At 44.1% G+C, this 25,016-nt stretch overlaps 1 pseudogene; it reads right to left on the bottom strand.

The window, feature by feature from the left end:
* The window catches only part of LOC118989583 (peroxiredoxin-2-like), a 60,554-nt pseudogene that overhangs the window by 1,758 nt on the left and 33,780 nt on the right, over window positions 1-25,016 (bottom strand).

The raw sequence follows: 25,016 nt of genomic DNA, 5'->3' as shown, positions 1-25,016 counted from the left end.
ACCTCAAACTCAAACTAGCACATTGGTGTTATGATAATATGGGTTAAGGAGTGCTTTCATGGTACTTTAGCTTTTTCTATGTATTTGTATGATACAAGGTGAGGCAAAAGTAGGTTTATGGTTGTGAGTACACAAAACAGTTTATTTTTGTACTATTATGTATTAATTACTGTATTCTTTCCCATATGAACAGCTGTAAACCTACTTTTGCCCCACCCTGTATATATTTTTATATATCTATATCTATATTTATATTACATGGAAAACTACGATTAACTCCATATAACCAATTTATTAGCAAACAAATAACTGAATAACCAAATAAATGCCAGGGTCCACATAAAGGGCTTACAACAGTACTTAATACATAGTAATACATACATACATAGCACTTAATACATAGCACTGACTAAATACTAGACATTTTTATGCCTTGCTGCCCTCAGGGTTATAATTACAAGTCTCGCCAGGAAGGACATGTGCACAGGGAAGTCATTCACTGAGACCGTCAGTGCAACGTATCTGCTACTCTGATAGACTGAAATTCTTTGGCATTGGACGCTGGGGCAGCCACGCAGGAAGTGGCCTTGTCAGGGCTTGCGCCACGAGAGAGGACTGAACACACTTTGCCTCTAGGGACTGGCCAGGCTGCTTTAAATCAGGCTCTACTTCTCTCACCCGTGGTGTGGATGTGGGGAACTTACTTCATTTTTCTAAGCCTCAGTTTCCTCACACGCAAATAGAGATAAGAATAGTGTTGTGAGAATCAACCGAAGCATAAAGCAGCTAGCATGACACCTGGCCCTTGGCAAAGACCCAGAAAATATTGGTAATTAGTATGCATTCACCTAGCTGAATTTTTTGTTATTTTGTGCCCAAATCAAATGATTTATCTTTTCTGCAATTTAACAGCAACAGCAACAACAGAAACAACGTGTCCTAGAAACTAGAGCCAGCTCCTAGTGAGGCAAAATTTAAAGACAGTCACCTTTAAAGATATTTCAGTGACACTCTGTATCTGTAGGTACACAGACAAGTCTCCCACCATCTGTCTCCGTAGCTGTCACTTATTTTACTCCCTTTTACAACGGCTGTTTCATCAAACCCAATGCCCACTAAAAGTAACAGCTGACAAGCACCATTATTGCTTCACATGGTACTCGACAGCACTTTTCCACTTGCTGCAAGCTGAAGAGCTCTCAGAATTCTCCCTTTGTTTTGTTTCATTTTTTGGTAATTATAAATATGAAAAGAGACACAGTGATGATTTGGGGCAGAGTCACATTTCTAATGATGTGAAGATTTGAGTGCGTAGGCGAATGAGATGTAGTGAGTGGGATGCCTGGCACAGGGGACTGGCTGGGAATGTATCCCTGGCTTGGTTGCCTGACCCTGAGACACTCCTCTCTCCACACTAAGCTCTCAGAGAACTGACTGCTTGAGCCCCATCCCAAGCTCTAGGAGCTCAGCAAGGAGGGACTTACAGAGCCCATGTGGCTCTGCAACAAGTCAGCCACTTCCCAGGTCTACTCTGATGTCAGGTCCCAGCTCGCGCAACGTAGCTGAGTCCTAGGACTGACTATTCTTCTGACCTCAGATCTCTCCTGACACTACAGCTCTTCTTTCAAGACTCAAGATTCAGTTCTACCTCAGAATCTTACTCCTGACTGCCAGCTCTGTGTCCGAGGCCTTGTTAATTCTTGTCAAAATTTTACAAGCCAACTGTGGTTTGCAACAAAACTGTGTCATGATACCCTTCTCAATTTACAGAACTTCCACATCTTGTTGACCTGGTAGTCTCCAGTTCTCCAAAAGAAAATGTGTGTGAAAACCGGGTTTTTCAATCGTTACAACTCATTCATATTCTAACTAAGACTGCAGGCCAGGTTGGGCCTATGAATTGCTAGCCTGAAAGTGCTTCGTAATAACCTCCCTATGCCTCAGTTTCTCATCTGTGAAAGGAAGAAACTTTTTTAGATAAAGCCTAGGGCCCTTTCCAGCTCCAACATTCTAGTGATTCAGTGAAGAGAGAACCCTGGACAGGAATGGGTCATGAACGATTTCCTATCTTTTTAGTAAGAATCAGGAAGTTGTATAACAGGGGAGAAAAAGAAGGAAGTGGGCTTGGGAAACCAGCTGATTCCATCGGCTCCCTGTTCTACTCCTCACCCCTGACTAACTCCAGCCTTTCTGTGGCTATTCCGGAGTGAGTTTCCCTCGCTTCCCTCCCCCCTCAGGGCTCCTTTGGGATACTGGTTCCATACCGCCACACTGGACCATGATCTCTCCTGTCTACTCTCCTTGCAGCTCCTGAACATCTCAGTAAGATATGCAAAAAGCTGTTCTAACTTCAGAGTGGTCATGGATACTCTAAAAGTCATTCTCTATGGCTTGTTAGTCAATGTACTTGCTTTTTTGCGTGAAAAATTCATGGGTTGTTCCAGTTGGCTATACTGATTTTGTAGACAGAGAATGCACCTTCCTCTCACCAGCCTCAAGTGGGGCTTATGGAGAGAAAGGATATGAAGAACACAAATCCATCATAACTACTAGGGAAGCAACTAGACATGGTTCTGAGTTCATTCATTTTGGGGGGGCTCTGTACTGTGGGATGAAGGTACTGAGCTTTGTGGTCTCTGTTGTTAAACAAACACCTGAACACTCCTTGGAGTAAGAAAATGATCGAATGAAAACTCTTCCTGCCTTTTTTTTCAGTTGTGGGAGCCAGGTGATAGATGTCAGATATAAGTGAGACACACACTCCCCTTCCAATTAGTCATTTAAAAGGAAATGTCTCCAAGAAGCTGTTCCACAACCCTTGTATCAAGAGATTGAGACAAGATTGGGGAAAAATATCTTTAGACAGAGGGTATAGGGTGGGTGTATCAGATAAGGCTAATGCCCTTTCAGATCCCCTTGACCAACTGGCCCACCCCCTTCCCCACCCATAACACTCAGCTGCTCCTTTCTTTGTAGAATTGCTCTCCCCCAGATAGTACCTGTAGGTTACACACGCCCACCCAAGCACCCCAGAAACCTCTGTCCCACTAGCAGGAGGTTATAAACTGAACTCCTTGCTTCAAGATGGGACTATCTTTGTGATGCACCTTGAGCCACAGGGCTTCCCCCCTGGGATAAGATTGAAGCCAGTGTCTAGCAAGAGTCTGGTTCTTGCTTAGCTTCACCCTCTCCCACAGCTTTATCCTGTTTTCCTCACTCTTCTTCTAACGGGAATATATCCTCAATAAATTACTTGAACAAGAATCTCCATTTTAGGATTTGCCTCTAGGGACACTGACCCTTTAAGACACTAGAGGTGTACCTCCTAGTCAGCGGAGGTGGATCTTGAAATGTGGCTTCAAGGCAAACCCTTGGAGAGCACTGCGGCGCCTGTAGTCAAGGGACAAAGAGAACTGGTTCCTCACTCAGGCCTGAGGATGCTCAAGTGGCTTATGAATGGTATCTGACTCTCACCTTGGAAACCTAAAGGCAACTGCCTCCATGTGAAGCCAGGAAGGCACTACTGCATAGAGATGACCTGACCCCAGATGGAGGAATGGATGCATGAGTACCCAACGGACCACTGTGGGCCCAGGAAAGGAGCAGTGTGGGGTCTTCGCAGTCTGTGGGAATACCACAGTGCCCTGGAGTGGCACGCGGACCTCAGGTGAGCTCTTTTAGTGGTGGATCTCAGAGTGAAGAAGGTGTTACACTGGCCAGATCCATCCTCCCAGGTCAAGGGAGACGCAAGAGCAAGGAACTGAGCAAGAAACCTCTGACGAATCCACAAAATTCCCCTATGAGAAAAAAAATCACCTGCAACTACCTGCTGACCCCATCCAAGGATTCCAGCTTTAACCACTGCCCAGTTCAACCAAATAACAAACATGGTTTTCCCTTCTTTGTCTCTCTCTCCCTACTCCAGGCCCAGTGAGAGAGAAATCACAGGTAGCTCAGGTGAGCTGGGAGAAAGGGGAGAATGGAAGGACCCCAGAGTCCCTCCCCACTGCAGGCTCATGAAGCAGCCCAGAGCTGGAGGAGGGTGGCGGCTCCACCTCACTTGGAGTTTGGATTTTTGATTATTACGTGAGACCAAATGTATTCAGTTTCCAAAATGAGACTGTTTTTACAACTAAAAGTGAGTAACACCGAGAGTGATACCAAATTTTATCCACGAATAAGAGAAATCTAGCTCCACTAAGTTGAACTTAAAGTGATAGAAATAGTGTGTGGCTCACATTCCATGCGTCCGGCTCGTGTAACATATGGCCCGGTAAGTGGGGAGCGGCGGTGCTGCCCACCACTGCCCGAGGAGAAGCCCTGCGCTGATTCGGCCAGTGGCACCTTCAGCCCCGGCCCCAAGCATAAAAATGTCTATTGGATAAGGATCTTGAAACATCAAGTTCTGAAACTTTTGACAGGCCAGGTGCCAGGTGACTCAGAGCTGTGTAATGTAACTAAATGAGTCACAGCATCCCTCCGTGTGCTCTGAAGGAATCTGCCATCTCTACGTGGTGGCAACTTTCTTCCGTGGCTCCAGCTGGAAATATGTGCATTAAGTCATTGAACTATTGAGTCCCATCAGGTACTAAAGGTGGAAATATAATGACACACAGACCTAAGTGGCAACAATACAATTTGCATTGTCTTCCCCTTTCATTTCAGAGGAAGAGTGATCCTGTCAGAGGCAACGATGAAAATGAGGCTCGATCAGGGATGGCTTACATAGGATGGATCACAATTTTAATGGCACACCAGTTCACCTGAGGCGCTTTAGAAAATACTGTGTTCCATCTTGGAGAGATTCCGATTTATGGGGCCGGGCTGCTGCCTGGGCATTGGGATATTTTCTAAATTCCTCAGATCCTTTGAATCTGCAGTCAAGATCTGGAACTATGTTAGATTATCCCAACAAAACTAAGTGCCAAGGAACCAAGATGACAAATTTTATTAAAATTTTATTTTCTCATTAGTGGTTTTAGAGGAAATTCTTATTTTAGAAAATAAGAACCAATATCAAATATTTTAATATATGCAACAGCCTTTTGCAGTTTTTTGTTATTCTAAGATATCCAATTGATTAATAAAAAACTAGCATATGTTATCTACTTGAGAACAATTTTTAAAAATTATCATTAGGTTACCACTTTTCTACAAAACCTCTTTTTGCCAAAACCTCTTTTTGATTAGTCTTAAAAATAAATTTCTTATAATAAAACATTGAGTATATTAATAAGACACACCTGCTAATAAATAATAAGTAATCTCTTACTTTTTCTTAGGGACTACAATATTCCTGATTCAACAGCAAAGACGGTCTTTGAAAAATCAAATAATAAGGTTCATAATTCCAAAACATTCAGATTAATTCCTCAGGCAGCTTGTTTCTGTTTCCATTATGGAAAGAAAAGATTGAAAATTTTCAAGAGGATTTTATATAGGTTTACAATATGTTTTTGTAACTTAAAACCACAATGAGATGTTACCTTATACCTGTTAAAATGGCCATCATTAATAAATCACAAACAAGTGCTGGCGAGGATGTAGAGAAAAGGGAGCCCTAGTGCACTGTTGGTGAGAATGCAGATCGGTGCAGCCACTGTGGAAAGCAGTATGGAGATACCTTAAAAAATTAAAAATGGATCTGGCTTTTGACACAGGGATCCCACCTCTGGTAATACGTCCAAAGGAACCAAAAACCCTAATTTGAAAGAGCATAAGCACACCTGTGTTCACTGCAGCGTTATTTATAATCACCAAGATACGGAAGCAGCCCAGGTGCCCATCAGTAGAGTGGATAAAACAACTATGGGACATTTACTCAATGGAATACTATTTATCTCTAAAAAAGGAGAAATTTTTACTCTTTGTGACAGTATGGATAGACCAGGAGTACATTATGCTAACTGAAATAAGCCAGTCAGAGAAAGACAAATACCATATGATTTCACTCATATGTGGAATCTAGTAAACAAACTGAAATAACAAGTGAAACAGAGACAGACTCATAGATGAAGAACAGATGACAGCTATTTGATGGAGGGGAGTTAGGGGTGGAGGGGTTGAGCAAAAAGGAAAAAGGATTAATGGACATGGACAACAGTGTGGGGATTACCTGAGGGAGGGGATATAAGGGGGTTAAGTGATAATGGAATAAATATAATTTAAAAATTTGTGTTAGAGCTAAAGGTAAAAATTATTCAGTAGTAATTTCTGGGTCCATCATTAGTCATTTAACTTATTTTACACTCTGGAGGCAAATGTACAGTGTGAAAAAGCATTAGCTACTTAACTCAGGTAATTTAAATAAATTGTTTTATACACACACACACACACACACACACACAAGGCAGCCATGTGTAGGAGGAATTTTTGCCTGTATCAGAGAAATTTAGAAGTGAGGATGAGTAGAAAACAAACATGGATATTTTTTTCTTTNAATGGAATAAATATAATTTAAAAATTTGTGTTAGAGCTAAAGGTAAAAATTATTCAGTAGTAATTTCTGGGTCCATCATTAGTCATTTAACTTATTTTACACTCTGGAGGCAAATGTACAGTGTGAAAAAGCATTAGCTACTTAACTCAGGTAATTTAAATAAATTGTTTTATGCACACACACACACACACACACACACACACACACACAAGGCAGCCATGTGTAGGAGGAATTTTTGCCTATATCAGAGAAATTTAGAAGTGAGGATGAGTAGAAAACAAACATGGATATTTTTTCTTTCTGTATCAGTACATACATTGTTTATAATCTTTTTCAAAAGTTATCCACATCAAATTTTCTTCCTATCTTTAAAGAAAAAAGTAGTCCTTTCCCTTTATTTTTTGTTCCTCAGCCTTTCCTTCTATTAATCAAACTGTAGTCTCAGTTATAATAGGCCTGTCCACCCACTTAGTTCACTCATTTGTCCCTTAATCTACCATTTGTGATATGACAATTAATTCTATTATAGTGAACTGTCACACAGCAGGTAATGGCTTTGAAAAGAAGGGACATGCTAATTTCCTCATTAATAGATTGAGTAGCTTGCCTCATAACCCAACTTTCTTCTATCAAAGTTTAATCATCAACAGAGCAACTTCTTAATGGACAACAAGACCCCAAACTTGTGCCTCTGAGGGGTCCCTCTTAATGTCCCCCACCTCCTCCCCCCAACCCACCCTCAGCCTTTCAGCAGGTGTCTGGGGACCTTCTATGAACCAGAGTGACACATTTAACTACATTAAGAGATTAGAGAATGTGAGTCAGAACTGTTTTTCTGCTTTCAACAGTACATAATTTTTTATTCCTTCCTCTCTTCTATTTTGCCTTCTCTTTTTTACTCTCACTGTTTTGCTCTTCTATATATTTTTTTTCTTTTCTCCTTTCCTCTTCCATTCTTCTCCATACCTACCTAACCTATGCCCGTGGCCAGGGATCCAAGCATTGTTGATTGTCACCAGTACTCCACAGAATGAATGGTCCTGAGAGCCATTAAAATGGTCAGTTTTCTCTCAGCCCAGAACAATGGAGGGCTGTGACAACTAAAGAGGCAAATCCTGAAAGTCACATGGGTGCCAGGTGGGAGGTGTATTCTAGGGAAATTGATCATAAAGGGATACAGCGGATATTCTCTGGAGTGGTTTGTAAGTCAGTTTCAGAAATGAATGTCCCAAAAGGTTTGGGACATTGGTGATGAAAGATGGAGCACCTCAAGGTGACATGTTTGAAATTGACAACTCTGACTCAGATGAGTGTCAGGACAAAAATAATATATGAAGGTTTCCTATCATTCCCTTCTCCCCATGTACCAAAGAGAATTCTGATTTGATCAATAAGGCTTTCTGTCTCTCCTGCCAGGCGGGTCCTGGACCTTTCTGAAAAAGGACAGGGAGATAAGCAGGGAAATGAGAAGAGGAACTGGAGTCCAGAAAGTTTTCCTGGGAGTTCACTAACCCAAAGGGGATAATAACGGGAGGTGGGACCTTTGGAAGTTGCCTAAATCAGGAAGGAACCCTCATGAATGGGAGTTGTGCCCAATACAGAGACCACAGAACTCCTTAGCCCCTTCCACCATGTGAGGACTTACTGAGAAGGTGCCAGCTTCTATGAACCAGGAAGAGGGACTTTCACCAGAAGTGCTGGTGCCTTCACCTTGGACTTCCCAGCTTCCAGAGCTGTGAGAAATAAATTCCCAATGTTTATAAACCACCCAGTCTGTGAACCCTCAAAACCACCTTGCCTCAGTCCTTCAACACTGTTTCATTCACTCACTAGGAGGACACACAGGACTGTCTCATTCAAGGCTAAGATCTGTTGTGATAAAGAGATAACAAAGCAAAATCAGCAAAGAGAAAAGGAGCTTGGGGCAAAATCTGGAGGAAGCCAGGGTTGAACTTCCAAGAGTCCTAAATCACATAGGAGGCGCTGAACGCCTCCAACAACTTGTGATGCGTGGGAAATGGTGTCTACTGGAAGGCGCGGAAGAGACTCAGTGCCCAGGGTTTTTACGGGGGACCAGTCTTGTTGGCACTCCCTGCCAGGCACACACCAAAATTACAAACTCTCAAAAGGAAAACAGGTGTTCAGCATAAACCACACTGTTTTACAGACAGTTTAGGACTGGTGAGCCTCGCTTATCTTTAGGGAACGGTGGGAAACCTCCAAAAATTTGTCCCCAGACACCAGCCAAGGTCACCTTACAATCAGACCTTTCTTATGGTGGCTATGTCAGACTTGCTAAAACTCCTTTCTGCACAGTAGGCATGTCTTTATCCCTGCCATATACACATGGTGGGGAAGGAGGCTCAAGGGAAGTCAACAAGTAACCAGCTACTTAGCAAGCAGTGGAACTGGGATATAAACCCAGGTCTCGGACTCCCAAGCCTCTGTATTAGCCTGCGAATTACAATGTACTGAAATTTCATTTTAAAAGTTTGAAAGAGACTTTTGTCCTAGCAGAATAGATGGCTACTGAAGGAGTTCAGGACATGCCATTCCAATACGTGCTGCTTGGCATATCAATTACCTTGAGTTAAAGTTACTTGCAAAACAGCAGGTACCAGAAGGGCACTCTGACCTGGCTTTTTTTCCCTAAAAGCGAGAGAGGAAATTTCCATGGGAAAGTTGCCCTCCTTGCATGAAGAAAAGGAAACATTGTATCACCTAAGCCAGGGTACTGAGGCTGAGAGAAATCTGCACAAGCGGTCCTTGTTACAATAATTCTTAGGTGGGGAGAAGGGTTTTCAGGAACTACTACAAAGGACACATGGACAAAACAAAGGCGGAGGGTGGAAGCAAGGGAGGGAGGTGGGCTTGGAGGGGGCGGGGTGGGAGGGGTGGGGAGAACATACAGGCAACTGTAATTGAACAACAATAAAATGATTAAAAAATAACTCTTAGCTTCCTTTAGCCTCTTCTCACATATTTAATTAGTTCATTATTTATTTGGAAGTTGATGCAACATGATGAAGACCCTTCTAGCTTTAGGAAGTATGACATGTTGATGGTCTTTATTAGCGAGATAGGCCACAAATAGATTTCATCAACACACTCTCTTATCTTTCAGGTATCTTTATGTGAAAGAGAACAGGATTGGCTGGAGGCCACCAAGGTTGGTACATTAAACGCACATATTTCTGATTTTATGATTTACTGGGGAACTTTTTTCTTTTAAAAATTTTGAAAAGAGTTATTTTGCATAAAAATGTATGTATGTTAACGTGGGTTTATCACTGCTAAAGTGATTTAACACAGGAGTCTCTTTAAAGTTCTCAGTTTTAATTTCTAACATGGTTACTTTTCCCTGTATGTACAATGCATATAATATACAGCCAGTATATAAACACTTACACCTAATTACTTATTTGGGTCTTCCTTCTTCTTGTGAGGGCTCCTATGTACATGTAAATAAAATTTGTGTGTTTTCTCCTATGGAATCTGCCTTGTATCAGTCCTGGCCAGAAACCGTAAGAGGGAAAAGAAAAAATTTTGCCTCCCCTGTGTTGAGGGCAAGAGTAACTAGCCAGAACATAGCTGTAAGGAAGCAAAAGGTGTTTTACTAACTAACGCAAAGAGGCTCCGGGACACGCCGGAAGAACAGGGTGTGTTCCAGGATGTGGGTTAAGAGCAAAGGTTAGTCAGGCAGATAGCCATCTGGACAGTCACTAGGGAGGGAAACTTTGCCCCTGTGCACGAGCTCAACTGACCAATCAAGTAAAGGAGCACGAGCCAGTGCACGAGTTAACTCACCAATGATCAGTAACCCTATTGTGCCCCTGAGCCAACCGCTAACCGCCACATCTGCTTCTGTATCCAGCTTGCTTGCGGCGCCTCCATAAAACCCTAAGCCTGTAAGCGTTTGGCGCGACTTCCATTTTGGCGGCTCTGCGTAGCCGCGGGACTGCGGTCTCATTTGGGAAGTTCGCCCCTGCGCAGGTTAAAACTTGGCCAATAAATATACCATCAAGTTGCTCTCAGTTTCTGTGGACTCCTTTCACTCGCAATTTGCATATAACACCCTGCAGTACGTTCAGAGAAGGGCTGCATATAAGTATATTTTAAGAAACATTGTTATAACTTCTTTTTAATTTAGGCTTGGGCAGCTTAGGAAATGCAAGTCATGTTTAAGGAACATAGGAAACTTTGTTAGGTATGAGGAAAAAAATAAAGAAACCAGCACGCCATCAGTGTGAATCCTTAGAAAACATCTAAAATTTACACAAGATCATGGACCCTTGATTTGTCCCAGATCCTGGAGGCAGCAGACACGGTTCCCACAGGAAAACAGAGCCGGTTCTAGGTATTTCGAGCAGGAAGACGCTGACACAGGGAATTCCTAGTTGGGGCCTGATGTTGCTCTCTCATCTCCCATGCCCGTAGGCCCCATTGCCAGCACACCCTTCAGGTAGGGTCATTTCCTATTCCTGGGAGAACAGTCCCGAGTTCCCTGATTCTATCTCTACTGCTTGGTTTTACTGCCCATCAAGGACGATCCCTAGGAGAGAACTGTCAGGTCCCCTCAGACACTCCTCCGAAAGACTGTCAACTTGACTGTGTTTCCCTCCCTCCCTTCCCACCCCCGCCCCGTTGTAAATTCTGGTCAGAATGATGCGTCTTTTGAGGGAGGAACAGAGGAAGAATCCCAACAGAACTACGAGCAGTGGTCCTTTCCCCCCAAGTTTTGTCTGCTAAACGTTAGTTTGGAATCTGGGAAAGAGAATAAAGCAAAGGACAAGCTGAGACACGCGGAGTGCAGCCACGCCTCCCAGTTTTCAAGTCGCAGGTTAAAAAAAAAAAAAACAACCCTCTCTGACCGAAGAGATTCTTGTGGACTTGAGAGGATCCACTGGATTCGCTTCCTGCTGACGACAGCTTCCTAAGATGCTGCTGCTGCTCTCGGGAGTCAGAGTCAACAGTGCAGGAACCAGTTTTTCTGGCCCTGAGCTTCCCCTCCTCTTCGCGCTGTCTGTCTTCCGTCCACTTTGCTGCTTTTACGACCACTGTAGCTTCAATCCCCCACATCTCCTACATGTCGGCCATAAAGTTAAGTAGCACAAAACTGAATAAGGAAAGAAAATTTTTAAAAAACATAGGATTAAAGTTCAGGGTTGTGTGTGAATTGAATATATTTCTTAAAATGCAGAAATTATATGTGAAAATTCATTAAATATTTACATAATCACTGTCTACTCAGGCCACATGCAAGAATGGGTAAGATGGTGATTGCAGGGAGGAAGGGGATGAGTGGAGGTGGAAAAGGGTATAAGGGGAATAAATGGTAATGGGTAAGAATACGATAAAAATAAACTGTTTTTAAAAAGAGTGGTCGAGTGGTGTTTATAGCAATCTCCAAGCCCACGAGGCTGTTGCCTTTTCTTTCAGAGTAGCTAATATTGTTTTGTTGGCACAGTGAGTCAGCTTGTGTCCCCTCAAACGGAATGCTCAATCTTAACCCCCAGTACCTATGAAGGTGACTTTATCCAGAAAAGGCTCTTTGCAGATGTAATTAATTGTTAGGAACCTCCAGAGGAGACCTTGGATTTAGGGTGGCCCCTAAATCCAATGACGTCTCTGTATGAGAGTCAGAAATGGAGAAGACATGGGGAGAAGGCAGTGTGAAGATGGAAACAAGGATTGAAATCATAGCCACAAGCCAAGGAATGCTGAGCATGGCAGCCTCCAGAAGCTGGGAGAGGGGCGTGGAATCAATCTCACACAGAACACCTTGATTTTGAACTTCTGGCCTCCAAGCCCATGAGAGGACAAACTTCTGTTGTGTAAGCCACCCGGTGTGCAATAATCTGTTAGAGTAGCCCTAACAAACTAATATCCTTGGTAATTCTTGGTATTCCTCATTGTTAGAGCTTATTCTTTAAACCCATTGCTGCTCCTACAGTTTCATTATAACAGGCATGGGCATTTTTTTTTGTAAAAGGACAAGTACTAAATATTTTAGGCTTTATGTGCTATAGAGTCTCTGTCACAGTTACAAAGCTCTGCCACTGCAATGCAAAAGTAGCTGTAAATGGTATGTAAATGAGCGGACATGGCAGTGTTCCAATAATACTTTCTTAACAAAAGCAGGTGGGGGGCCAGATTTGACCTGTGGGCCAGTTTGCCGACTCCCTGCAGTACGATGCTCTCCCCTGAGTTCCTGGTGCCCCATCTCTTGTCAGTCCTCACAGAGTCTGCTCTATATGATTTCTCCCTGAAGCATTAGGAGGTCTTCCGTGCAAAAGGATTTCATATGGCTTGTTTTGATTCTCCAAATTCTCTGATATAGACTTGTTCTGAGTTTCCACTGTCACCCCTGATTATGTTAAAATAATCATCTGACCCAATTTATTTTCCACTTCCCAGTTTAAAAAAATTTGTCATGTAATTTTGTTTTCCTTTTCTTCTTGCACAATGGAGCCATGTCCATAGTGAATTTCCAGAACTCATGATGGAGGCATCTGTGATTGTCATTTGTGTTGACTTGTCAGCTGCTGGTGACTGCTTCCGAGTGTCTGGGTGGCCTCCAGCACTGGGGACAAGCAGCCTTTCAGCCTTACAGCTTGCTGAGTGAAGGAAATAACAAGAGCAGAAAGAAGAGGCTGCTTATTGTACATAACTTTTATTTTAAGATCAAGCACAATGGGGTGGAGGAAGAAAGGAAGAGAAAGTGACAGATTCTTCTGAAACAATAAATGATTACTTGGAGGCAGGAAACATAAGCTTGGGGAGAAGGAGGCAAGTAAACAAAATAGAATTTTGTGCTAGTAAATCAGAACCAGTTACTCAGCCGGCATAGGACAGAGAACTTGATAGCACAAACATCAAAGTGAGAAAAGAAGCTTTATATGGATTCAGAAATATCGGGGATTAATAATAGAAAGGAAACTGAAATCTTCATCAAAAACCTGAGATAAATAGGCTCTGATTTGACAGTTTATTTTCTCTTCTATTGCTCAGTTTTGCCCCTAGTTAGTTTCCAATGGCTGCTGTAATGAATTACCACAAACTTGGTGATTTAAAACAACAGGAATTTCTTCTCCCGCAGTTCTGGAGGCCAGACGTCTGAAACAGATGTCCCTGGGCTGAAATGAAGGTGTCAGCAGGGCTGCGCACCCCTACGAGGCTCTAGGAGAGAATCCAGTCCTTGCCGAGTTCAGCTCTGGTGGTCGCTGGTGTTCCTTGACTGGTGGCCACATCTCTGCAACCTCTGTCCCCTCTTCTGTCAACCCCCGCCCCACTCTGCTTCCTTCTTAGAAGGATCTCCTGATGGCTTTTAAGGCCCATTGTGATAATTCAGGACTACTGGCCTCCCATCTAAAAATCCTTAACTTCATTACATTTGCAAAGATCCTTTTTTGGCCATACTAAGGTACCAGTTTCCAGGGATTAGGATGTGGATATCTTTAGGGACAACTTTTCAGCATACTATAGCCCCCAAACTTCATACTCAACCACAAAGAAAACCAGTGCAGCTCACAGACTCAGCTTTCTCAGAAGGCAATTTAGCCCCTTGAGCAGGGCAAGGAGGTGGGGCGCAGGGTGGCTTAATCTCTCAAAGATTTCTTTCAATTTCTCAAAGATTTCTTTTGATCACATGCAGCATTTTAGTGTCTCCTCATTCACTGGCTCCCCAGAATCCACATGACTGGCCTTTTCTTTAATCAGGGGATTATGAACAAGAACTAATGGGGAGGGATTATGAACAAGAACTGAAAAATATGAAGGGTGGGTCATATTGTAAATAGGCAGAAATCCAAGAAAATTTTCTACAATGAACATTTTTCTACGAAAAAAAAAAAGTCTAAATATGGACATAGGAGAGCCGGGACTCTAGGGATGCGACCCATTGTACTGATGCATACACACCCACTTCCTCTCAATCTAAACATACTTACAAAATCGTACAAAACCAGGAAGCATTTTAAATGGCGCCTGGGACATTTCCACATGAATATCCTGCCACATGGACCTCAAATGCATCACCACGACAGGACACAATATATCCCGGCACCAGCGTGTTCTTCCGTATTCATTGTTGCCGCTTGAGAGCAGCTGTGCTAACCTGGGACGAATTAGCTTCAGGACTCAAACCCCAGGAACTGCATGCAGACTGCTAGGTGGATGTGCACTGGTGCTTTTATCGGGAGAGAACTCCATAATCCTCATTAGATTCTCCATGGGATCTTTGACCTCAAAAGGGAAATGAAAGTCTGCCTCGGCGTGGCACTCAGTCACATCTGCATAAATATTTGCTGCACACCTGTACATTGTCATAGAGAATACCCACTGCTTTGTTCTGTGTGTTGTGATAAATTTGCTGGATAGCTAGTGGGGGATTCTCATTTAGTGAGTCACTATAAAACAAATTCTGCTGATGCCCCCTTTTCCCAAGTAGGACTACTCGTCCAGGATCAAACATGAAAGTAAGGTTTTGATCTCTCTGAAGAAGAGAATTTCACTACTTTAGAGCAAAGAAGCAAGGGACCATAGTGAGTACTTCTTCCACATCCAAGGACTATCTTGATATACAAACTTACAGCTAAGTGACCTTCATACTCATGGAATGCTTGCCTCTGCCTCCTCCAATTTTGCTGAGACTGTCGTTCTTTAGGTCTCAGCTTAAATATATTCCTTTTCCCAAAGGAAGACTTCCCCAGTCAACATCCCTGGGAAAAGACCAAAGACTCACATTGTGAAATATGGGGTTTGCTGCTTACTGAATATTTAGTCAAGAAAGGGAACTGACCATCAGCTGGAGATTGGAGGCTGTTGTTTTGGTCTCAACTCTTAGAACAACCCAAGGTTTCCCTGCGACCCCATCCCTTCTTGAAATCTCTCCAGTAGCCACAGGGGAGGCGGGGCTTGTGCTCGGCCGCAAACACACTTCACTAGGCTATGACATTGGGAAAGACTTAAGGGACATTTGGAAAACAAGAAGAGTTACAGTGCTCCCTTGGAAAATCAAGGAAGACCAAGGAGATTATGTCATGGAAAACAATTATGATGAATGTTCAAGGGAATAAAACATCAAGGATTTTTTATTGAATTTTTAATTTTTGGAAAATATAACAGAATTCTATTGATTTTAGAAGAGCTTATTTTCCCTAGAGGAAAATATTCTTATATCAGCCCATAGTTTCTGTCTGTGGTGTTATCACAATTACAATTAAATAATACATTTGTACAATTTTATGATTAATGACTTTTTTTGGTAATTTTCCCTAAACCCTGCAAGGACAGAGGCTGTCTGCCTTGTTCGTGCTTAGCAGTGCCATGAAGGTAGTAGATAACAAAACATATTTGATAGGCAAATGGATTGATTGATTAATTAATATAGAATTATGATTGTTTCTCTCTCCCATTAAGAACCATCCTTTGGCCATAGCACTTAATTGTCATATTGGATATGAGTCTTGAAACAAGGTTGTTCCCCATGCCTCTCCTTCAGGCAGCGTTTCTCAGCCACAGCGCAGCTGGCACTTGGGGCAGGACAATTCTTTGTGGTGGGGGGTTGCCCTGCACACTGTGAGATGCAAGCAGCAGCCCTGGCCTCCACCTACTGGATGCCAGCAGCACCACGCTCCCTAAATTGTGGCAACCAGCATCTCCAGGTGCTGCCAAATGTCCCCTGTTCAGCCAAACTGTTCGGTTGTGAACCACTGCGTGAAGGAGGAAGAGAATCACAAGACACGTTTCTGAACCTGGAACAAGAGTCCCTGTCAAAATGAAGAAAAAGAAAAGGGAGCCATGGCTAAATGCCCCCAAAAACAAAGCACCTGAAGTGGTCTTTACCTGGGCATTTTTTTATCTACTATAACAAATCCGTAATCTAAAAAAAGTCTTTTTTTTTAATTTGGTGTTTTTTATTATCTCATTTTTTTTACTAAAAACACTTTTTGAAAAATTCCAACTTTATCTCTGTTAAACTAAGAAGACGAATTTTATTTATTTACTTTTTTGTAATTCAGCTGGACAGTTACCTGAGGCCGAGACAGATGGAAATGTAAAAAGATCATAGAACTGGGTCAGCTGAGATGTGGCTTCCAACACACTTGGCCCGCTCTCCCCGCCGTGTAGGCCAGAGCTTCTGACAGCTCCCTTCGGACAAGGCTGAAAGGCTGGAGCTACGGAGAGTAAAGACCCTCAGAGGGTAGGGTGCTAGAAGTTGCCCAGTAATCTATCTGACTTCTGTGTTTTCCCAGTCCTAGATCTTTCTAAATAAAGCATAAGAGAGAGTTTTAAAGGAATAATAGTTGCTAATAACATGGGAAAATATTTTTTCTTTAAAAAACTGTGGCTGTTTCCTGCATCCTGGGGGAACTGCAAAATTCATCCCTATAGGAAGCCTGTTGTATTCATTGAAGAATATATGAGGAATAAACTTGCGAACTTAAGGCAAACTAAATCTCGAATGTTCCATGTGACTTCATTTTCCAAAACAGACCGAATCCTCATAAGCTTGCCTCCCACCGGGTAGCGGTGGGGCTTACATCCAGTTTGAGGGGTGGGGAGAACACAATAACTTTTCTAATTAATAGTGTGTTTGACTGAAAATATTCTGTCGAGTAAATATTCTCAGTGCTACGTTGAGGACAGAGAGGGAAAGAAAAAATCCAGCTCTTGTGGGGACATAAACGTTTTATTTTATTTTAGTTTAGTTTTTTTCTTTTTTAAAAATAAACTTTACTTTTTAGAGCAGTTTAGATTTGCAGCAAAACTGAATGAAAGGTACAAAGATTTCCCTTATGGTCCCTACCCACATATGCGCACAGCCTCCCCGACTCCTAGCATCCCACACCAGGGTGGTACATTTATTACAATCAGTGAACCTACACTGACGCATCATTATCACCCAAAGTCCATAGTTTACGTTAGGGTCCATTTTTGGCACTGTGTATTCCAAGGGGTTTAATAAGTGTATAGTGACACACATCCATTGTTAGAGTATCATACAGAATCGTTTCAGGATTTTTAAAAATTTTCATTTTTATTGTTGACACATTTTAGTCTAGAAATCTACCTGCTAACTATAGCCGCTCCCCATCCCACCTTGAATTCACAGCAACAGGGTGTCTCTGCCTGGCCCCACCAACTGACATCTTGTGGCAAGTTCCACAGCTTGAACTCCAGCAGCTTTCATCGGTCCCCTGAGGGCCTTTGAGAGCTAGATTCTCTACATCTACAAGACCCTAAGGAATCTGGAGGTCTACGTCAGGAATCTGCACATCTTCCTGTCCTGTGAAACCCTTGTCTATCTCACTGCAAAACCTTGTTCTGGGAAACAAGATATCCCATCCCCCACCTGGCATGAGGAAAGGACAAGAAGCCCCTTTGCTATCTTATCTCCTCCTACCGATCTGATGACCTCCCTCCTCCAGGACTTCAGCCTGCAGACAGCTTCCTTTCTCTACCTGTTCTACAGCCTTTGTCTCCCTTCTTCTTCCCATAATCCCTCAGGGCCAGGAGGCGGCTTTCTACACCATCACCTCACAATTCCCATACCCCTTTGTAGCAGGGACTTTTTTTTTTTACCTTAAATTCTCTCTCCCTGGACTAACTTTTATTTTGCCCTCTGGACTCTGCTCTTGATATGCTAATAATGGCTCAAAGAATTTAGAAATCATTTCCTCTCTTGACAAAGACCAGCTTTTAGGACTATTATTTAGTTTCAGACAGCTCTGGAAGTCCGAAGCTGGATATTGATTTCCCTTCTTTGCATTCCCCATGCTGCAATCCTAATCCTCCCAAGGGCAAGCAGAGAGCTCTGGCAGAACTTTTATTTTTACAAAAGCAACTTTAATATTTCTCCTGCTCACTCTAATTCAGTGTTGAGATGGGGATATCTGTTAACAATGAATGGCTTTTGCAAATAGCAAGAGTGCCCGTATGCAACTTTATGCAGCGTTAAGCTCTCTGCAGATCAGACTGGCCTGACACTGAGTAGAAATACGCACCAGCAGACAAACACAACAGGCCATTTATTACGACAGACTCAAAAGCTAGGGAGTCAGGATAGATAACTAAGAATGATAGGAGATGAAAGAGTTGGAAAATTTTAGTAGGTAACGCATATGTTAAAGCTGTTGTTGCAGGAATTGCAGGTACAGCCCACCACTCCTGGGAGAGATGCAGACCTCCCTGGACACAGCTGGAGAGACATCCCAGCCGCTGTGTTCCAGGGAGAGACAGACACTACCCCTCCCCCTACCACCCCTGCAGGAGGACAGCTAACCGCCTGGGGCAAGAATGCTGCAGCTTTCAAATCTAATTTGCCTTGAATTCCCAAACTCCTCACCCACCTTGTTCTCTGTTACCAAAATGCTGGCTTGGAAGGAAATGTAAGATGGTCCATTAGAGCTAGGGTGTGAACCTGTCATCTTCTCAGATCGCTGGCCACCTGAATAAAGTGCCCATAAAGATTCAATCCCTGTCTCTGCTTTTTGGGGTTTGTATGTGACAGGCAACACAAATGTCAGTCTTTTCTGATCGTGAGAACAATTTTTATCACACTTCAGAATGGGCATATACTTTCATTAGACAGAGGCAAATCAAATTTTCTTTTCTATGAATGGAAGGTTTTAATTATTTCCCCCTTCTACATATGATTTTTTTTTCTGGTTATAAGTGTAAACCATATTCAGATTGTTTCATTCATCACCATATATACATCACTAAGCACTAGGCCCTAGTGGGTGTATATCAGGTATACACAATATATCATGTATAGAAATTTATGACAGATAAAAGTGCAAGTTATTAATTAAATACAAACAAGCACAAAATCAATTTCTGTCTTTCCATTGCACCCGTTCATAGGCTTTTTGTGTGTGAAAGATGAGGTCCAGAGCCAGTATTGTGGAGTGGGGAGGTTGAGATAAAGTTCAGCATGATAAAGGCAAAGTGCTTCTAGGTGAGGTAAGGGGATTTTTCTAATGTAAAATGACTTCCTGTCTCAGCTGGTTACATCTAAATAGTGCGGTTTGTGTAAGAAAGGAATCAAGAAAGAGGAAACCTGGGATATAGGACAATCCTCAGCAATTTGTCAGGAGAACTGGTCTGAGACGGAGGGATGGCTACTGGCAAGGCACTGCTTTTAGAAGTGGAAGCTGGACACTGTAGAAACACAGATGCCAGAGATCTGCTTTCCCTTTATTTGCTCCCGATTGTCCTTTTTGTGCTAGCACTACCTTGGAGAATGAAGGTACAGCTCTGGGTGTGCTGGGGGAAGAAGTAAGACAGAAAGAAATGGCGCTTTGATAATAAAAGGACCAAAAGCAGCTGGGAAAAATCTGGAAGTATGAGTTTGGAGTGAGAGCTGCTAAATTACAATGCAGACAGGTATCTTCTCTCCTACCACCCAAATTGGGGTTTTTCCAAGTCCATTAGAAGGGAATTGCATTTTTCTTTTTAAGACAGGGGAAAGGAAGGAGAAAGGGAGAGAAACGTCAACGTGTGGATGCCTCTCACGCACCCTCTACTAGGGACCTGGCCCGCATGACTGGAAGTGGAACCGATGACCCTTTGGTTCTCAGGCCAGCACCCAATCCACTGGGCCACACCAGCCAGGGCGATTGCATTTCTAATGCTAAATACGATGTGGTAGGTTTTTAATGGCCACCAATTCTTTGTCACTCCCCATATCAACAAGCCGTGTTTGTTTCCCACAATCTTGAATCTGGCCTGACCCTGGGATTCTTTAATGAAGAGAACCTGGTGGTAGAGAAACTGTGCCAATCCTGGACTTAAGTCTTGAGAGACAGGCAGCTTATGTTTCTCAGAACCCTGTGTTGCCGTGTAGCTATTATAAGGGAGGAAAAAAAATTTTCCCTTCTATCCTCCTGGATTCTTCCTACCCTAGTGGGCAGCACTTTGACTGACAAAGACAAATTAACAAGAAAAAAACAAACAAGTTTATTAACATGTGTATATTACATAAACATAGGAGCACTTAGTGATGAGTAAATCAAAGAGATGTTTAGAACTTGGGTTTAACGTAGCATCTTAGCAAGGGCTCACTATATATTTAGAAAATGATAAGACAAAGGAAAAGGACTTCTAGTTCCTATGAGAAGGTAAAAATATGAGAAATTAATGGTAAATAGGGCTACTTTTGTTATGTGCATTCCTCTGGTGCAGTCTATGGGCTAAGTGTCTAAGGTTGTCCCCGGTGACAAACCTCTGTCCTTCATGGTGTGGGGCCCCGGGGCTACCTTTCATGTCCTGGTTTTAGGTGGACTGGAACAGGGGAGAGAGCTTTCTTTTACCTGCTTCATTTTAACTGCATTCAGCTCAAAACAATCCTTATGTCAGAGTGGCGTATTTTGGGGTGGTGTTGGGAACAAGAAAAATAGTCTCAGCCCCAAGGAGCCTGCGTCCCTAGCAAACATCCTGTAAGTTGATTGCCATCTGTTCAGTTTCAAAATTTTCCTTTCAGTTGAGTCAGACCCCACCCTGTTCCCGAGCACGGGCTCTGTAAGCCAATAGCTAACCGCCACATCTGCTTCTGTGCAACGCTTGCTTGCTTGCCTCTATATAAGGACTTAGCTGTAAACGCTGGGCGCGACTCTCGTTTGCATCCCCTGCAGGCACCGTGTCTCCGGACACTCTGAGAGTTCGCCCCTGCGCAGGTTAAACTTGGCCAATAAAGTAACATCTTTGAAACCCTGAAAGTCTCCGACATTTGTTCTCACCGTTTGGTGGACGCAACAGTGGCTTCTGCTATCCTTCACTATGCTCTAGAGAGATCACATAGAGAAGCCACGTGGAGAGTTGAGATGGAATGTGAGAGGCCCTGAGATAACATGGAGAAGGAGACACAGCCAAGCCCTGCCTTCCAGCCATCCTTGCCAAAGTGCCAGACATGTGAGTCATTGGATATCTCAGCCCTGGCCACTATCTGATTGTACTTGCATGAGAGACTTCAACAGAGACCAAGAAAATAGCTTCTTCTCTGAGCCTCCTCAGCTCACAGAAGCATGCAATAACAATGTATGGGGAAGTGCTGGACGTGGCTCCTCCAACTCCCGAATGGAAGGCTGGTGGGAGGGCCCTGTACAGAAGGAACATCTATTGCTTTGAAAATGGATTGTAATTCCCTTCTTACCTCCTTTGGGAGTGGCTTCTTGTACTGTGACTGCTTCTTGACTTTTCTCTCTGCACTTACACACACTGCGGGGATGCAGTTTAGAGTCACCGGCAAGACCCGCCGCCTCTCCGTCTGGGACGGGGGGGAGGTGCGGTCCCGCCTCACCTATCTGCCGCCATAGTGCTCCCTGTAATGAGAGTAATAAAGACTATGTCCGCTCCATCCAGGCCTCCTGTGGTTTTTCTGGCTTACCTGAACCAGGCAGTGAGATCCTTGGGCTCCGTCTCCTGCGCTACAATTGGCATAGTTGCCAGCAGTGTTCAGATACCCCCCAAACTCCCCAAGATGAGTTAACTGGGGACAACGTTATGCCAAGTGCAGGGATGCCAGGAGGAATCCCAAGCTGGCCAGCAACTTCTACATCCTGAGGTGACAAACCTTCATGACACGTGGGGACCACCACGGCTTTGGCGGATTGGCCCTGCAACTCCCCACAGCCTCCTACAAGTCTTGCAGCATGTGGGAGAGCGGGGTGCCCTAGGGAAAAAGAGAGGCGTCGCCATGTTGCCACTGCTGTGGGCTGGTGGGCTGGCTAATGCTGGCAGCCCCCCACGGGTAACTGAGAGACAACAGAGGCAGAGGGGCTTGCTGTGTGCTGAGAAGAGGAACTGAAACTAGAAAGGGTCTAGTTTATGCTTCTCCTAATAGCGGACAGTAAAAACGCCCTAGGGAGACAATTAGAACATACCAGCGAGCATTTGCACCAGTATTTCCCAACCTTTTTGGTACCAGGGACCGGTTTCACGGAAGACACAGGCGCAGATTGGGGAGGGCGGTGGCTGTGGCCACGGGGTGGGGGGAGAGGTGGCGGAGGGGGGGGGTTAGATTGGCGGCAGCGCTGGGGGAAGGGGAGGGGAATGGTGACAGGAGGTGGAGTTCAGGTGCGGTTCACTCCAGTATCCTGGTGCCCAGTACCAGTCCGCTGCCTGGGGATTGGGGACCCCTGAATTACCTGACCCAATTCGCTGCTTTGCCAGGGCGACTTGCACGCAGCCATTTATGGGTGGCCAGTCTGACTAGAATCCTTGCAAGGTGGATCCTATGGCTGAAAGCAGAAATGACTCAGATGAAGAGATTGTAACAGAGGACAGCAGGAGGCCATAGAAGTAGAAGGAAAACTTTTGGCTCATCCCATTATGACTCAAGATTAAGACCTAGTAGACACGAACACCACAGGACGCTCCACCGCCCCAGCAGACTGGCATGCTACAGCGCATCCCCACACCGGAGCCACACTGGTAGAGCCACTACCAAGTTCAGACAGAAAGGATCCAAATCCATCATGGGGTGACTGTTGCGGTTTGGGGACACGGGGGCTGATGGATTTTGCTTAGGAGGGATGAATTAAAACATATCTTCTGTCACCACCCATCCCTCTCTGAGACAAAGAATTCGTGGGACCAGAGCCCAAGCCAGTCACACAACTACTGTTTATAGGACATTTACTGTTCTGCCGCAGAGTTACCTGCAGAGTCATCCTTACATGGCTAATGGCTGGCCGTAGGGTGGCCTGGCCTCATGAGGGGGATCTGCCCTACTCTGACCCACACTGGACCAGTTCACTAGGACTCCAGCAGTTCATCCCAGAGCTAGGCATGCGACGTGCCATCTATAGCCCTCAGTCCAGTGGGCCAGGTACGGAAAGACTTCCCGTGGACCTGGTGGTGCGAACAGCACCCTGGGCTTCCTTCGGCACCCTGATACCTATTTTGTCTACCAAGTTGAGCGATTTTGTACAAAAAGTGGCACAGACAGTTGCCGACCTAAGGGAAGTAGAGCTCCTGTGATGAAAGAAAGGAAGATGACAGGTAGGAAAGAAGGACAAGGAAGGAGAAGAGAATCTAACTGCGATACCTAAGCAGAAATGTCCAGCGAAAGTGACCTGCTGGAAACCTCCAGTGAAAGTAAACTATGGAATGATCTAGATCCAGTCAGGGCTGGGGTAGATAAAGATAAGATAGACAAAATGCCTAACCACATTCTTGGAGGTCTGTGGCAGCAAGTGAAACCTGAGCAGCAGTCCCAGCCTATGACGACATCTACTGTCTAAACATTAGAACGGACACCCTCAACTGGAACGGTCCCATTGGCACCCGCCAGAACTGATGCTTGGCTGACTTCATGGCTGCCCCTCTTGTGAAATTGCCTCCGACCCATCCAGATGACAATCCATGGGGAGGGCTCTTTGCATCGGGGGATGACCAAGGGACCTGCTTATGGGGACCCCATGGGGATCTGAGCCATATGTAGAACTTGCTATGTATTGGTCCCCAAATAATGTACAATGAGGGTTGGCTTTAGTTGATATTGGTGCAGGATGTTCTCTTATTTATGGTCACCCAGAGAGATTTAGGGGACCCATAACTGTCACTGATGGGAACAGAGGACAGTTCATTTGGGCATGAGCTGTAACAATGACTCTTGGAATAGGGCATTTACCACCATGTCCCTATAAGGTGTGTTTTTTTATCCCTGAGTGTGTCCTAGGAATTGACATTCTAGCTGGCATGCACCTAGAGACTACCCTGGGGGAGTTTCCCCTCCAAATGTGGGTTGTGAAAACCATTTTGAGGGGGCATGCCAGACACCCCCCCCCCCAAGTGTCATTCCCTACTCACTGTGGAATAGTGGCCACCAAACACTCCTGCCTTTTGGGTGGCCATAAGGAGGTTGGGGAGACCATAGAAGAACTGGGTAAAGTGAACATCGTCGGAATGGGCTACAGCCCCTGCAACTTCCCTGTGTCCTGTCTGAAAGCAGGATGGAACTTGGTACATGACTGTAGACTACAGAGAACCAAATAAGGTAATTCCCCCTCTCTCCACAGCCGTGCCTAACATAGACCAGCTCAGCCATGAGCTAGGCACATATTATTATGTATTAGATTTAGCGAATGCCCTTTTCTCTATTGATATTGATCCTCAAAGCCAGAACCGCTTTGCCTTCGTCTGGGAAGGCCGCCTGTAGACATTTACTGTTTTGCTTCAAGGTCACTCACACAGCCCTACTGTTTGCCATGGCCTTGTAGCTGAAGGCTCAGCTGTGTGGACTGTACCAGCCTGTGTGAAACTGCACCATCACTTTGATGATATTATGCTGACCTCTGATTTTCTTGCAGAGTTAGAGCATCCCACTCCCTAGCTGTTGGCTCACCTCCAGGGTCAAGGATGAGCAGTCAATTCCAAGAAAATCCAGGGGTCTGGATTGTCTGTCAAATTCTTGGGTGTTGTTTGGTTGGGTAAAACAAAGGGGATGCGTATTGCGGTGATAGATAAGATTCAGCTTTTCTCCACCCTGCAGAAGCTGAAGCAACTACAAGAATTTTTAGGGTTGTTGGGGTACTGATGGGTTTTGGCACCACACATAGCTCAGCTAGTG

The sequence above is a fragment of the Sturnira hondurensis genome, unplaced genomic scaffold, assembly GCF_014824575.4.
Source record: "Sturnira hondurensis isolate 20B ecotype Veracruz unplaced genomic scaffold, ASM1482457v3 Scaffold0006496, whole genome shotgun sequence".
Classification (NCBI taxonomy): Eukaryota; Metazoa; Chordata; class Mammalia; order Chiroptera; family Phyllostomidae; genus Sturnira; species Sturnira hondurensis.
This window is presented reverse-complemented; position numbering and strand designations above follow the sequence as displayed.